Below are 5,385 nucleotides of genomic sequence, written 5' to 3'. Positions count from 1 at the left end.
TTTCCACCATATCTTGCAAGGAGAAACTCTGCCAGGAAAGAAAACATCCAAAATCTTGTTCTAAAGCTTGCACGGGGGTCTGCAAAGAGTTTGGCAAGAATGAAAGGTAGTTGTCCAAAACTCGTTCTTTTCCAATAGAATAACCATGGAAAAGGCAGGAGAGTGGTAAAGTACTGTTTTCTCTAAGTCTGAAGGCTGCCCACACTGTGCCTGTGTGCTGCAGCTTGCATCTTCGCCTTTGGGAAGCTGCCGCTCGCCGATTCTCCCGGAGGCGAAGAAGCGGCTTCTTCGCACACAGAGCATTGTGGCGAGCGCAGGGAGCTCCTGAGAGCGGTTTGTGCCGAAAGAAGCCCGGGACCGGCACTTAGCTTCGGAGAGCTGCGTATCTGCGTCTTCTGCGTGTCTTGCCGCTCTACACTCAGCCAAAAGCTTTTCCACCATATCTTGCAAGGAGAAACTCTGCCAGGAAAGAAAACATCCAAAATCTTGTTCTAAAGCTTGCACGGGGGTCTGCAAAGAGTTTGGCAAGAATGAAAGGTAGTTGTCCAAAACTCGTTCTTTTCCAATAGAATAACCATGGAAAAGGCAGGAGAGTGGTAAAGTACTGTTTTCTCTAAGTCTGAATGCTGCCCACACTGTGCCTGTGTGCCGCAGCTTGCATCTTCGCCTTTGGGAAGCTGCCGCTCGCCGATTCTCCCGGAGGCGAAGAAGCGGCTTCTTCGCACACAGAGCATTGTGGCGAGCGCAGGGAGCTCCTGAGAGCGGTTTGTGCCGAAAGAAGCCCGGGACCGGCACTTAGCTTCGGAGAGCTGCGTATCTGCGTCTTCTGCGTGTCTTGCCGCTCTACACTCAGCCAAAAGCTTTTCCACCATATCTTGCAAGGAGAAACTCTGCCAGGAAAGAAAACATCCAAAATCTTGTTCTAAAGCTTGCACGGGGGTCTGCAAAGAGTTTGGCAAGAATGAAAGGTAGTTGTCCAAAACTCGTTCTTTTCCAATAGAATAACCATGGAAAAGGCAGGAGAGTGGTAAAGTACTGTTTTCTCTAAGTCTGAAGGCTGCCCACACTGTGCCTGCGTGCTGCAGCTTGCATCTTCGCCTTTGGGAAGCTGCCGCTCGCCGATTCTCCCGCAGGCGAAGAAGCGGCTTCTTCGCACACAGAGCATTGTGGCGAGCGCAGGGAGCTCCTGAGAGCGGTTTGTGCCGAAAGAAGCCCGGGACCGGCACTTAGCTTCGGAGAGCTGCGTATCTGCGTCTTCTGCGTGTCTTGCCGCTCTACACTCAGCCAAAAGCTTTTCCACCATATCTTGCAAGGAGAAACTCTGCCAGGAAAGAAAACATCCAAAATCTTGTTCTAAAGCTTGCACGGGGGTCTGCAAAGAGTTTGGCAAGAATGAAAGGTAGTTGTCCAAAACTCGTTCTTTTCCAATAGAATAACCATGGAAAAGGCAGGAGAGTGGTGTGGTGGTTTGACAGGAAATGTGTTTTTTGGGATGCTGTGTTTTGGGCCAATGGATATTCAGACTTTAATATTGGCATTTAACCTGACCATTGAGACATGGACACGCCTCTGAGAACACGGAGTTAAAAGCAGAGCTCTCCCCTGGGAGGGTCTTCTTGGGTTTCCGGCGGGAAAGAGTTCGGGTCTCTCCCCCGGCCCAGCTGCTGGCTGGGCAGGGGGAGGGGAAAGCCATGAGGCCGAGAGAGGTAGGCCTGAGCCCGGGGGTGGAAGGGTGGAAGAGAGAGAAAGAGAGAGAGACACCGGGAGCCATCGGGCAGCCCCCCCTGAGAGACACAGAGGGAGAGAAAGAAAGAGAGCCGCTGCCTGAGACTGTAACCTTGAAGCTTGATAAACATGGGCCTGTGCCGGCAGCACGGCTGGGACGGAGAAGAGGGGGGGGGTTCAGCCGGCCGCTTGTAGGAGCTTTTAACCCTTTTTTAGAGAATGAGAACTTTACAGATCATTGACCTCTCCTAGAAGATAGAGTGGAAGATGAGGAAAGAAATGGGCCAGTGTGAGAGAGGCCTGGGCGAGTGAGAGATAGTAGAAGAATAGAGAAGAATCCTAGTGGGAAGAGATGATGGAGTGGCTTTTGCTGGACTCTTTTTGTATAGCCATGGACAGAACCATGTTCCTTGTGATACAGAGACTGCATTCTAGGGGGAGGCAATGGCCTCAGAACCAAGAGGGTTCAGTGTTGGTGCCCCTCGGCCCCAGGGGGTGAAAAAATATGGGGGGGACAGGTGTCCCAAAAGGAGAGATTGTGGGGACAGGTGTCCCAAAGGAGAGACTGTGCCTTTTTTGGATCAGGACAGAGCATCCTTAAAAGACAACCCTAGAAGCAGTTCTGGTCCGTGTTCAGTGGTGAGAGCACTGGACATGGAAAGGAAAAGTCACGACGGCAGATGTACTCCGGGCGGTGCCACGAGTGACACAGAAACACACGAGGCTTCAGCTGTGTTTCCAGGGGAAGCCCATGGTACAAGAAAGACTCCTCTCCTCTTGATGAACTGAAGATTGATTGTCTAAAAGGTGGTACTGGACCGAGAGTTGGTGATTTGAGGAACCAAATGTATTGTGTTGGAAATTTGGTGGGGGGAAGAGGAAATGCATTTGTGAAGTTTTCATTTTCCCTGTATGTGTGTGTTCCTTTTTATTTGTAGTTGTAGAGTAGTTAATAAAGTTCTGGTTCTTTTCTTTCCTAAGTAAGAGCCTGCTTTGCTTATTCCTGGTCACATCTCACAGCAGAAACCAGGGAGAAAGTATCTTCATGGGGGCACTGGCATTGTGCCAGTGTCAAACCATGACATTTTTTGGTTCCCTGACCGGGAATCGAACCTTGGGGGAATGATAAGATAAAGTTGTGAGTAAAGCTGTGAGATGAGACCAAAGAAGAATAAGAACAAAGCATGTATTGAGTTAAAGTAGATGCATAGTAAAATCTGGAGATGAAAGTTTTCTTGTTTTGTAGAAGTGTTGAAGTGTTTTGTAATTTTGTTAATAATTTTAGAAAGTGTGTTCTCAGAGGCGAAGGGTGGAATGTGGTGGTTTGACAGGAAATGTGTTTTTTGGGATGCTGTGTTTTGGGCCAATGGATATTCAGACTTTAATATTGGCATTTAACCTGACCATTGAGACATGGACACGCCTCTGAGAACACGGAGTTAAAAGCAGAGCTCTCCCCTGGGAGGGTCTTCTTGGGTTTCTGGCGGGAAAGAGTTCGGGTCTCTCCCCCGGCCCAGCTGCTGGCTGGGCAGGGGGAGGGGAAAGCCATGAGGCCGAGAGAGGTAGGCCTGAGCCCGGGGGTGGAAGGGTGGAAGAGAGAGAAAGAGAGAGAGACACCGGGAGCCATCGGGCAGCCCCCCCTGAGAGACATAGAGGGAGAGAAAGAAAGAGAGCCGCTGCCTGAGACTGTAACCTTGAAGCTTGATAAACATGGGCCTGTGCCGGCAGCACGGCTGGGACGGAGAAGAGGGGGGGGGTTCAGCCGGCCGCTTGTAGGAGCTTTTAACCCTTTTTTAGAGAATGAGAACTTTACAGATCATTGACCTCTCCTAGAAGATAGAGTGGAAGATGAGGAAAGAAATGGGCCAGTGTGAGAGAGGCCTGGGCGAGTGAGAGATAGTAGAAGAATAGAGAAGAATCCTAGTGGGAAGAGATGATGGAGTGGCTTTTGCTGGACTCTTTTTGTATAGCCATGGACAGAACCATGTTCCTTGTGATACAGAGACTGCATTCTAGGGGGAGGCAATGGCCTCAGAACCAAGAGGGTTCAGTGTTGGTGCCCCTCGGCCCCAGGGGGTGAAAAAATATGGGGGGGACAGGTGTCCCAAAAGGAGAGATTGTGGGGACAGGTGTCCCAAAGGAGAGACTGTGCCTTTTTTGGATCAGGACAGAGCATCCTTAAAAGACAACCCTAGAAGCAGTTCTGGTCCGTGTTCAGTGGTGAGAGCACTGGACATGGAAAGGAAAAGTCACGACGGCAGATGTACTCCGGGCGGTGCCACGAGTGACACAGAAACACACGAGGCTTCAGCTGTGTTTCCAGGGGAAGCCCATGGTACAAGAAAGACTCCTCTCCTCTTGATGAACTGAAGATTGATTGTCTAAAAGGTGGTACTGGACCGAGAGTTGGTGATTTGAGGAACCAAATGTATTGTGTTGGAAATTTGGTGGGGGGAAGAGGAAATGCATTTGTGAAGTTTTCATTTTCCCTGTATGTGTGTGTTCCTTTTTATTTGTAGTTGTAGAGTAGTTAATAAAGTTCTGGTTCTTTTCTTTCCTAAGTAAGAGCCTGCTTTGCTTATTCCTGGTCACATCTCACAGCAGAAACCAGGGAGAAAGTATCTTCATGGGGGCACTGGCATTGTGCCAGTGTCAAACCATGACAAGTGGTAAAGTACTGTTTTCTCTAAGTCTGAAGGCTGCCCACACTGTGCCTGTGTGCCGCAGCTTGCATCTTCGCCTTTGGGAAGCTGCCGCTCGCCGATTCTCCCGGAGGCGAAGAAGCGGCTTCTTCGCACACAGAGCATTGTGGCGAGCGCAGGGAGCTCCTGAGAGCGGTTTGTGCCGAAAGAAGCCCGGGACCGGCACTTAGCTTCAGAGAGCTGCGTATCTGCGTCTTCTGTGTGTCTTGCCGCTCTACACTCAGCCAAAAGCTTTTCCACCATATCTTGCAAGGAGAAACTCTGCCAGGAAAGAAAACATCCAAAATCTTGTTCTAAAGCTTGCACGGGGGTCTGCAAAGAGTTTGGCAAGAATGAAAGGTAGTTGTCCAAAACTCGTTCTTTTCCAATAGAATAACCATGGAAAAGGTAGGAGAGTGGTAAAGTACTGTTTTCTCTAAGTCTGAAGGCTGCCCACACTGTGCCTGCGTGCTGCAGCTTGCATCTTCGCCTTTGGGAAGCTGCCGCTCGCCGATTCTCCCGGAGGCGAAGAAGCGGCTTCTTCGCACACAGAGCATTGTGGCGAGCGCAGGGAGCTCCTGAGAGCGGTTTGTGCCGAAAGAAGCCCGGGACCGGCACTTAGCTTCGGAGAGCTGCGTATCTGCGTCTTCTGCGTGTCTTGCCGCTCTACACTCAGCCAAAAGCTTTTCCACCATATCTTGCAAGGAGAAACTCTGCCAGGACAGAAAACATCCAAAATCTTGTTCTAAAGCTTGCACGCAGGTCTGCAAAGAGTTTGGCAAGAATGAAAGGTAGTTGTCCAAAACTCGTTCTTTTCCAATAGAATAACCATGGAAAAGGCAGGAGAGTGGTAAAGTACTGTTTTCTCTAAGTCTGAAGGCTGCCCACACTGTGCCTGTGTGCTGCAGCTTGCATCTTCGCCTTTGGGAAGCTGCCGCTCGCCGATTCTCCCGGAGGCGAAGAAGCGGCTTCTTTGCAC

General features: G+C 50.2%; 2 long non-coding RNA genes across 2 annotated transcripts; both read left to right on the top strand.

The window, feature by feature from the left end:
• The first annotated feature begins 1,631 nt into the window (after positions 1–1,631).
• LOC136569835 (uncharacterized) lies at positions 1,632–2,705 on the top strand. The gene is made up of 2 exons (XR_010785465.1): positions 1,632–1,706; positions 1,978–2,705. It is a non-coding gene; the product is annotated as an uncharacterized lncRNA (long non-coding RNA).
• Positions 2,706–3,212: 507 nt separating this feature from the next.
• LOC136569836 (uncharacterized) lies at positions 3,213–4,286 on the top strand. The gene is made up of 2 exons (XR_010785466.1): positions 3,213–3,287; positions 3,559–4,286. It is a non-coding gene; the product is annotated as an uncharacterized lncRNA (long non-coding RNA).
• The last annotated feature ends 1,099 nt before the right edge of the window (positions 4,287–5,385 follow it).

This window comes from Molothrus aeneus, unplaced genomic scaffold (assembly GCF_037042795.1).
Source record: "Molothrus aeneus isolate 106 unplaced genomic scaffold, BPBGC_Maene_1.0 scaffold_270, whole genome shotgun sequence".
Taxonomy (NCBI): Eukaryota; Metazoa; Chordata; class Aves; order Passeriformes; family Icteridae; genus Molothrus; species Molothrus aeneus.
This window is presented reverse-complemented; position numbering and strand designations above follow the sequence as displayed.